The sequence below is a fragment of the Ochotona princeps genome, chromosome 1, assembly GCF_030435755.1.
Source record: "Ochotona princeps isolate mOchPri1 chromosome 1, mOchPri1.hap1, whole genome shotgun sequence".
Lineage (NCBI taxonomy): Eukaryota > Metazoa > Chordata > Mammalia > Lagomorpha > Ochotonidae > Ochotona > Ochotona princeps.
This window is the reverse complement of record NC_080832.1, coordinates 15,265,200-15,275,429: the sequence shown is the minus strand read 5'-3', so window position 1 is coordinate 15,275,429 and position 10,230 is coordinate 15,265,200. Positions and strand designations below refer to the sequence as shown.

Sequence of the window (10,230 nt, the reverse complement as noted above, 5' to 3'; positions counted from 1 at the left end):
CTGTGGAGGTTAGAGTCAGGAGCTGGGAACTCAGTCCGGATCTTCCATGTGGGTGTCAGGGACCCAACCACGTGAGGTGTCCCTGCTGCCCTCAGAGTCCGCATTAGCAGGAAGCTGGAATCAGGAAGTGAAGCCAGGAGTCAAACCAAATGAGGGGCACGGGCTCATCACTGGTTAAAACCACTGGGCCAAATGCCTGTCCCTCCAAGGAGTTTATAATGTATCTGTTTATTTGAGATGGAGAGAGGGGAGACACACACACACACACATACAGCTCACATGTATTGGTTTACTCCCCAAATGCCTTCAGTGGCTGGATGGTGCCAGACCAAAGCTGGGAACCATGGATTCAATTTGGGTCTTCTACAAGAGTGGTAGGAACCCAGTCACCTAAGCTATCGTTGCTACCTCCCAGGGTCTGTGTTAACAGGAAGCTGGAGTCAGGAGCTGGAGGTGGACATTAAGCCCACCTAATGTGGGACATGGGTGTCCTAACTGCTAGGACACCCATTTATTCTCAACCCATTAATATCTCTGGAGCTAAGTAAGTCTCTTGAAGATAGCACACACATACACACACACACACATACACACTCTTTAATTTTATTTATTTTAAAATGTTTGTTACATAGGTGTTAGGTGAGAGGATTGTGGACCCATGCTGGTCTCTGGGTGGGACGGGAAAGGATGGTCTATGAATACTCGGAGGTCAGAGGTCATGTTCTGCATGCAGGGCTGGAAGCTGTGCTTCAGGTTTTGGGCAGGTAAGTTCTAAATCATGCCCACTAGGTAGCAGGCAGAGACCCAGGGGTGATTGCCCACACTGCCAGGCAACCTAGACAGTCCCTAAAATTATGCAAACCACAGTTGAAATAGCCACAGATTTTGAACTGCCAATAGTTTACCTTAGAGACACTGATGTGGTGAAGAAAGTTGAGTGGTTTTGATAGTTTTGAGATGTTGTCAGTTACATTGGACCAGCATTGAGAAGATCTTTTTAAATCTTTTGGCTGACCAAGTCCACCTTAGTGTATCCCTAGACCAGATACTTGGTGCAAAGCTTGGCCAAGAGAGTTGTCCAATGTGTTTGTTTTCTATCCTCTGGTGAGGCATTCAGTGTCCTCTGCAGGCCTAGATGAACTGGCTGCTGTGTCCACTGTGTGCATCTGGGAATGCTGTCCGTTGCACAGGCATCAGCAACTAATGAGACCCAGCCCTGCTACATTCACTCAAAGATAAGACCACAGATATTGTGATTTTCCTTATAGTTGGGGTTTGAGTCTAGCAGTCTAGTTGGTGAGTCCCCGAGGAAACCTCACCTGGGGTAACCTCAGAGTTGAGTCTTGTGTGTGCCAGCTACTGTGGGTCAAGTTCAATATTTCACCTGTATCAGCCAATCCACATAACAGTGAATGCAGCTGCCTGGTCAGTTTGGTCCCCAGCACCATCTCTCATGAACCAATGGGTGCTGTGGTCTAACCCAGCCCTGCCCGCTACAGGTTTGGTCCTTCCACACACAAGCAGGTTTCATGGCCTAGTCGGGGCATTTCCCTATAATTCACAACAGGAGCACCCCTCAGCCAGTTATTGTATGTTCTATCATATGCTGTGGCCTAGCCTGGCCCTAGCCTGGCCCATCCTGCATCCCAACTGGCTTTCACGCATACCCATGGTGCTAAGGTTTAGCTCAGCCCAACCCATTCCTTGACCCAACGAATACATATGCTGACAGATGCTACTGTCTAGTCCAGCCTAACCCACCCCAGCCCTGGATCTCGTGCTCACCAGCAGGAGCTCCAGCCAGCAGGGCATGCCCACAGTTCTTTTACCAGGTCCATTCCCAGCCATGGATGTTGTGATTGGCAGGGATTACTGCATTCCAGCCTAATTTGACTTGCACTTAGTCTTGGCACTTGCTACTGACGCTGCAGCCTACTCATGGGCTTGCACTCATTTTGGTTGTCTCAGGTGCTAGAGGTGTGGCAGTGGGACCCAGCCTGGCCCACTCCTAGACCCAGCCCACATGTTGTCATCTCCGGCAGAGGCTTACCCTGGTGAACCACAACACCTGCCCCAAATTGAGTTCCTAGATTTCCCTACCATGCCTCCTTCCATGGTTCTCGCGTGTGCCCTGACCTGGCCCACCCCAAGTCCTAACACTCACCAGTAAGTACTGCAGCCTAACCCTAACATTTCACACATGAAACTCTGGCATTTACAGCAGAATGAGTGGAATTGGAGATCACTATGTTAAGTGAAACAAGCCAGGCACAGGAAGACAAATATTGTATGTTCTCTGTCATCTGTGTAAGTTAAAAAATATTTTAACCCAAAACATTTGACCTAAACCAGTCATTCAAAGCTAGCGGGTTGTAATAATTCAGGTGCAGGGATGTGACATAGCCAACACTAATTTCTTGTATATAGGCACTAGAAGAGAAGGCATGGTAGGTGCAAAACCTGGGGCACGATAATGGAGAACAGAATCCTTAACTGCTTGCCAGGCTTCACTGCTTTGTGCTTTGAATATATCTTCAAGTATTGCAATGTGTTTCATCAAACCTAACAGGCATTGCGTGCTAATCAAAATTTTCAAATTGTAGGCCTGGGAGTTTAATTTTCCTGCAGCCTCCCAGCTGCTGGTGGGTCTCAGGACCAGGGCGTCTCATGCCTGGATCCCAGACAACAGCCACCATGTGCACATGGTGAGCTGTCCTGGGGCCTGCCTGGTCTCTGGGGGCTGCTCCCCTCGGTGTGAGTACATGGAGCGGGGAGGTCTCTGTGATTGGGCAGGTCCGGGGCCCACCCATCGCTCTCATTGGGCGGTCAATGGGATTGGGGAGGGGCGCAACCTTGGGCCTGGGGGTTTAAACTTCCAGCAGCCTCCTGGCTGCTGGTGGGTCTCAGAATGGGGCGTCTCATGCCTGGATCCCGGATGACAGCCACTACATGCACATGGTGAGCTGTCCCCGGGCGGCCAGTGTGCCATTTGGCGTGCCAGGCTCCGCCTGCTGGTCACCCAGCCTGGACCTCTGGGATTTTGGTTCTTTGAATAGCTGCTTAGGTTGCTCCAGGTTGAACCCACTATGCTTATAGGACGTGAATCAATCCTAAAGACAGTAACTCTTCCTTTGTAGAACCTGTAATCACTGAACAATGCTGGCCACCAAATACCAGTCCATGCAAAAGCTATGGCTTGGGGCTTGTCCATCAGAACCATATCCTGTTACCTGATATGATGATGGATCAGAAGAAGGGTCACATTAAGCAGGGCCATTACATTAACTAGCACTCAAGAACCACATCCAGGGGTAGATTCTGTGGGGGATGTGTGGGCCACACCCTGTGGAAATTCTAGCCCCACTGGTTAGCTCAAAAGTCTGGATGGTGATGGACTAAGCTAGGTGTGGTGTGATCAAGGAGCCTGCCATCAATCCCAGGTAAAAGAACCCGCAACAGTCTGGACTGGTCAAGGCAGCAGCACCCAAATGTGCATCCTGAATAGGGTGTGGGGTGGGCAGGACTGCAAAGTTCACCAGCTCATACAAGGCCAAATGGAAGGCCATATTTCTCTGGATCCTGGCCTAAAACCCAATGGCATGTATGAGGGCTGGGTCTGTGAGTGGATCAAGTGGAGGAACTTGGAAAACTCCCCTGGCGGGTCATAGCTCCTGCTGGTGAACATGTGATCCAGACCTGGTGGTCGGACAAGTTGGGCAAAGTAGCTCCAACAGCTGGCTAATGTGTCAATTGGTAATGGAACAGGGTGGACCAGGCAAGACTGACCAAGCCTTAGCCCACAAGCGAAACTAGAGACCAGGATGGAGACAGGTCATGCCGAGCTAGGCTCATGTACCTACTGGTCTGTATGGCCCAGGAACGCTAAGCCATAGTCTAAGGCAGAGATCGGGACAGGCGAGGGGCTGAGCCAAGCTGAGTCAGAGCAACCACTGGCATGCGTGTGATCTATGGCTGGGAACAGGCCTGGCTGGGGAGCTAAGGGGACAACTCTAGCTGGGTTAAGGTTCCCACCAAGGGGCGTGTGGCCTGGAATAGGAGCTGTGTTCTGATCAGGAAACAGTTGCAGTCTTCCTTGGCAGAAGTGTGGACTGGGACTGGATGCACCAGGCTGGGCCAGACTCCAACACCGTCTGGTGTCCTGGAGGACCAGGGTAGATGTGGGATGGACTAGGCAAGGTCTCAACCCCTACTGAGCCATGTGTCAGCCATATGTGGGTATGGACGAGCCATGGCTGGGCTGAAACATCCAACAGCAAGGACCAGTTTCGGTTGAAGGTCACTCAGGAAAAGCCGCTGTTCCTGCTAGGACCCGGCAATGCACCCAGCCCAGGTGTGTTTGACTCCATTAATAAAGCCAGGTGGGATGTGTGGCACGCCCTGGGCAGCCTGCCCTGGAAACTGCCAGGCAGAACTATGTATTTGATGTCCAGTGCGAGGTCTTCATTGGAATCCGGGAGCCTAGCAGAGCCGGAAGTCACTAACAGATCTGGGTGTTAAGCTCTGGTGTGACCTCTGTTGTGACCTCTGGGGGTGACTCAGGAAGATCACGTGTAACCGGCCTGCTAAGAAAAATGCTATTAAGCAAAACTGTGACAGTCACTGCAGTGAAGTGAAGCACAGCAAAGGAGGAAGTGTTCTGTGGTCGCGGCCAGCTGAGCAGGTAACATGGACACCGCTAAGGTCAGGAGATCAAGCACCGACATGCAGACCAGAGATGGTGGAAGTCTCTCTTAAGCCTCTCTTTATTACTGCTTATATACTCTTTCCCCCAAGCCCTTTAACAGAACAATAGGATGCCAATAAGTCTGATTAGACCAGGTGTTTTTAGCCACAAGCCCATTTCCTGTAGAGCTCAGCTTAACTAGTGCTAATCAACTCCTTAGCCCACAACATTCTGTTGTTGCTCCTGTCTCAGGCTGAAGCTAAACTTCCATGTGCCTCCTTTCCTCTCAGGGCCAAACACATCCCTTGGGGTGATTGCATATTTCATTAAAGTCTTCATGAATTAAATTTAAAAGAAAAAAAAAGAAACTTAGGAAAGCCAGTGTCAGGGAGCGGCCTGCTCATTCATCCCTTGAGAGTGTGTGGAATCGCCTGCCCCTCACTATTTATCTTACATCTTGTAAGTCTTTCAGCTCTCGTGCTTCAGCCTGGTTTCTTGCAGGAATGTTGCATGCTGGCACGCAACAAGCTTCCATCCACTGTTTCGCTTTGGAAAGGCCATAACATCCTGGTGTGAGCCAGGCTGAAGCCAGGAGCCCAGAACTTCAGGTGGGTCTCCCACACAGGTGGCCAGGGTTCACGCACTTAAAGCATCTTCCACTACCTTCCCGAGTGCATCTGCGGGGAGCCAGGTCAGACAGCACAGACCTTGGACTCGAACCAGCACTCCAACACAGGATGCCACTGTCACAAGCAGCAGTTTAACTTCCTGTACCACAACGCCAGTCCCTGTAATCATAGTTTTAAATAAATGTATCCATACTTGTATACAAACCCTGAAAGCAAGTACAACTCAAGTATTTGAGTGAACTTATACTGAATTTACATAGTTCTTTCAAATCATTAGGTCAGAATAAACCATGGATAAAGAACAAACCTTGGAAAGGAAAAATGGTAGCAGTAGCCAAGGTAAGAATTGTCACTATTCTCAGGTCACCTTTTCTGGCTCAGGTGAATCAGATGAATCCCAGTGCTCTGAGCAGCTCGCAGTTAGGGGTCCTGAGCTCACTGTTGGAGGTGTGTGTTACAGACAGCACTTCATGGGCACTGTAAAGAGTTATTCCAATATCCCTCCCTGGACCTGGCGCCATTTCTTCTTCCTCACAGCTCATGAAGTTTGCGCCGGTCCAGCCATCCACCAATCAGATGTAACCTGGCATTCCACCTGAGAATCCCACCCCCAATCTTCCAGCCCCTTCCCCAACCCCACCCACTCACCAATCATCCCTAGGCATTCACCTGCAGGTACCAATCCCCTGGGGGCCTGCCCTCAATCCCTCCCAATCCCCACCCCCTACACCTGGCAGACAAAAAGTCCCCCCAGGTGCGGCTCTCTCTCTTTCTCCTCTCTCTTCTCTCTCCTTTGCCCGCTCTTCTTTGCTCTCTCCCTTTTCCCTTCTTTCCTGATCTTCACCACCTCTACCCTGCTCCTGCCCCGTTGGAATAAACCTCCTAAGATACCTCGTTGCGTCTGGTGTTTTCGGCTCATGGTAAAGAACCAGGTTGCGGGAATTAGCTGCGCGTAATAATATCGTAATATCCTATGAACTAGAACTCACATTGCTTTTTAAATAACTAATAGGCACTGTGTGATGGACAAGGAGAGAAGGGTGTAACAGTGAAATCAGATTTCTCCCTCTCTACTGGAGTCCAGCTCCAGCCGAGTTCGGAGCTCAGGAAGGGTGCGTGGAGTCGGCAATAAAGAAAGACAGACACTGACACTTGGTGTGTCCTCACAACAGCCCAAGAAAAAGCTGTCCTTTTACTCAGACACCTCACAAGCTTCTACACAAACGACTAATTATTCTATTGTTACTTCAAGACTAAGGGGGCATGTACAGACATTTGGTCACTCCATCTGCATTTCAAGGCTGAGCAGGTGCCCCTAAAGATAATTCTGCAAAATACTGTATTCATATTCTTCAAAGCAAGCCATTATTTATTCTTCAACAGCAGCCATGGAGCAACTGCCAGGACTCCAAGGCCAAGGCACATGCAATTACCTGCTAATTAGTAGTACATTCCTACCACATTTCTATTTTTACAATTTACCCATTATTTAATGGGAAAAGAGGTTACAAGGGAAAAAAAACCTAAAATCTAAAACAGAAATTTCAAATATAAAATCCCTCTACAACTATAGACTCTACAACCCCATAAACAATGAAACAATACTCAAAAGCATTTTTCTTTAATAAAAGCAACCTTAATTACTCTAGCTAAAAGTTATAAAAGCAGCTAAAACAATTACATTTTCTATGCTCCAAAAAATTGCAAAGACAGGCTAGCCTTTGAGATAACAATAACTATATTTATTGCCATAGCAGTATCAGCTCTCACTCCTATCACTTGCCTTAATATTTAGAATATTTTCAAGCCCCTTTCCAGAAGGAGTGCTACATGTCTGGGCCAGATTCTGAGGCACTGGTTAAGTACCGAATAAGGTGTCCAAAAATGGCATGGGCTTAATTGTGCTCCTGTGTGTAAATTGTCAAAGGCCCACTCACCAAGACATTATCAGTGACATTAACTCTCAAGCTCACATTACTTGCCAAAGCCATCTCACAGGGGCAAACAATGCCTCAATAGATGACAGAATTCTTAGCAGGGTGCTTGAGTGTCCATACAAAAAGGGGGTGAGACTGCATCAAGGTGGTCAGAGAGACATCTGCTGGGCCCTGCCAAATAGCTGGAAGCTCCCCCGGATCCTGCCAAGCAGGGGAGCTGTTCTCTTAACACCTTTGTGCCATCCACACCTACTGCACGGACCTCAGCACCTCTCTGCATTCATTCTGGGGAATAAAGAATTCCAAGTGTATTTCTGCCTTTCTAATAAAGATAAATAAATCTTTTTGAAATATAGAAAACTTGTTTCAAGTTTTCAAATAAGTCTGTAAGTGGGAAAGAGGGTAAAAAATTGCGTTGAGGATTATCCAGGGAAAGTTATCGTAGCATTTTGCTGGTGTCATGGCATCTGACTGGAGATGGTCTTTGTCTTCCTGAGCACTGTGAAGGTCATTTCACAAGCGCCATGCAGAGTTGAAAAGCAGTAAATCTAGATTTCATGTACTGGGAAGATCTTCCAAGTGTGTTGTTTTTTAATAAATTAGGTGCAGAAGAGCATATATATTTTAAAAATAAGCATGAGTACATATACCCACCTTTACTCTTCAAAGAAAATAACGTTTCTATAAATCATCACGATTTGTTATTCCTTTAGGGGAAGTAGATTTAAAGAGGCACAGTGGCAGGATCCAGTCATCCGGCTCTCTAATTGCCCTGGATCTTAAAAGCGGCAGAGTGACCCCAACTGTACACAGCTGCCTGGGTTGCTTTGTACCTCGTCAAATGTCACACTGCAAGGAGAAAGGCAGCTAGTGTGGGCCTGGGTCATGCAATTCCATGTTAACAATACTAATGTGCAATCATAGATGCTGTTCTATTTTCCCCCTTTTCTCTCAGAACATTTTTAATAATGCACATAAAAAAATTCACCTTAGAAAAAATTTCTGCAATCCAAATATGCATCAGTTTGGAAAACAATGTTTAGAAAGCAAAAGCCAGGGTTAAAAACAGATTCAAAACAGTTGGGATGTTACGGTCTTAAATGGCTTGGATTTTACCGTTTTCTTACTGCATCCTCAATGTCAGAAATTTCATCCTTCCGCTGGCTCCACTGCTCTGGGTGTAAAATTTACTTTTCTTCCTGGTTTCTGGATCCAGCCAGTATTCTCAAACAGCAACTAGAACTTTCCTTTTAAAGTCTGGAGCTCCGGCATTCCTCCTTTTCCCAGTCTGGAACCTGTTGTCTGCTGCGGCTGCTCTGTTCATGAGTGGACAGGGTCCTGCAAACCTCTGCAGGCTTTTGCTTCTTCACTGGTTTTCCTCAAGTTACTTGCTTTTTCCTCTGTAACTTTTTGTCCACTTTACTGTCAAAATTACTGCCAAGGCCCGGTGCAGAGGCCTAGTGGCTAAAGTCCTCACCTTTAAGCGCCGCCGGGATCCCATATGGGCACCAGTTCTAATCCCGGCAGCCCCGCTTCCCATCCAGCTCCCTGCTTGCGGCCTGAGAAAGCAGTCGAGGGTGGCCCAAAACCTTGGATTCCTGCACCCTTGTGGGAGACCTGGAGGAGGTTCTTGGCTCCTGGCTTTGGATCAGCTCAGTTCGAGCTGTTGCAGTCACTTGCGAGTGAATCATCAGACAAAAAAATCTTCCTCTCTGTCTTTCCTCCTCTCTGCCACTCTGTATATCTGACTTTGCAATAGCAATAAATAAATCTTAAAAAATAATTACTGCCAGATGAGCTTGAAGGAAACAGTTTCTTTGACTTAGTCATTGCTGCATTTCTGTAAGACTTTTTGTTAAGATCATCTTCTAGTTGAGAAATGGATTGCAAAAGCTTTGATTCAGTTAGTTTTTACTTCTTTATTATTTTTTTATGATACAGCTCCATAGGTCCTGGGATTTCCCTCCTCCCTCCCCCAAATCCTCTCCCCCCCATTGAGTTCCCCTGTATTATTGCTGTGGTATTGTTCTTCATAAAATCATAAGTCCATCATTGTGGGCATTGACAATGGCAGAGAGTCCAGAATTCTATTATCAAGATATAGTTAACAGTTCCATTGGGAGTCCATCTTTGATCTGGAAGTAGAAATGCATAGTGCATTGTATCCCCATATCTGGATATGATAATCTACGTTAAATAGTTACTATACATCCCCTTAAATGAAAAGTCACAAAACAAAATCAACAGGAAGAAAAAAAGAACTTTGCAACTTCATGAAGTTAAGTAACATGTTACTGAATCACTAATGTGTCGCTGAAGAAATTAGAAAGAAAATCAAGAACCTTCTTGAAGAAAATGATGCTACTGTATGATCTATGACTCAGTGAAGAATTTAATGAGTAAGAAAGTGTTTTAAAGAGATGAAACTAAAAAAAATCAAAATCTGTGAGATATAGTTTCCACTGATCTTTGTGGGTGAGATATGTCTCATATAGGCAACAAATAGATGGGTTTTGATTTGTTTAATCTATTCTACTTATGTATGGCATTTGATTGATAGCTTAAGTCATTTACGGTCAGGATTAATATGAATGGGTGGTAATTTGGTCCTGTCATTTTTTTAAAAAGATTTATTGATTTTTATGGGAAAGACAGATATACAGAGAGGAGGAGAGACAGCGAGGAAGATCTTCCATCTGATGGTTCACTCCCCAAGTGAGCGCAATGGCTGGAGCTGAGCCAATCCGAAGCTAGGAGCCAGGAGCTTCTTCCAGGTCTCCCACGCAGGTGCAGGGTCCCAAGGCTTTAGGCCTTCCTCGACTGCTTTCCCAGACCACAGGCAGGGAGCTGGATGGGAAGTGGAGCTGCCGGGATTAGAACCGGCGCCCATATGGGATCCTGGGGCTTTCAAGGCGAGTAGTTTAGCTGCTAGGCCTCTGCGCCGGGCCCGGTGAAGATCAGTTTTGATCAAGCCTGTTGG

General features: G+C 47.0%; 1 pseudogene; it reads right to left on the bottom strand.

Annotated features, from left to right (window-relative positions):
• Window positions 1–8,362: 8,362 nt before the first annotated feature.
• On the bottom strand, window positions 8,363–9,080 carry LOC131481217 (activated RNA polymerase II transcriptional coactivator p15-like; annotated as a pseudogene).
• Between the last annotated feature and the right edge of the window lie 1,150 nt (window positions 9,081–10,230).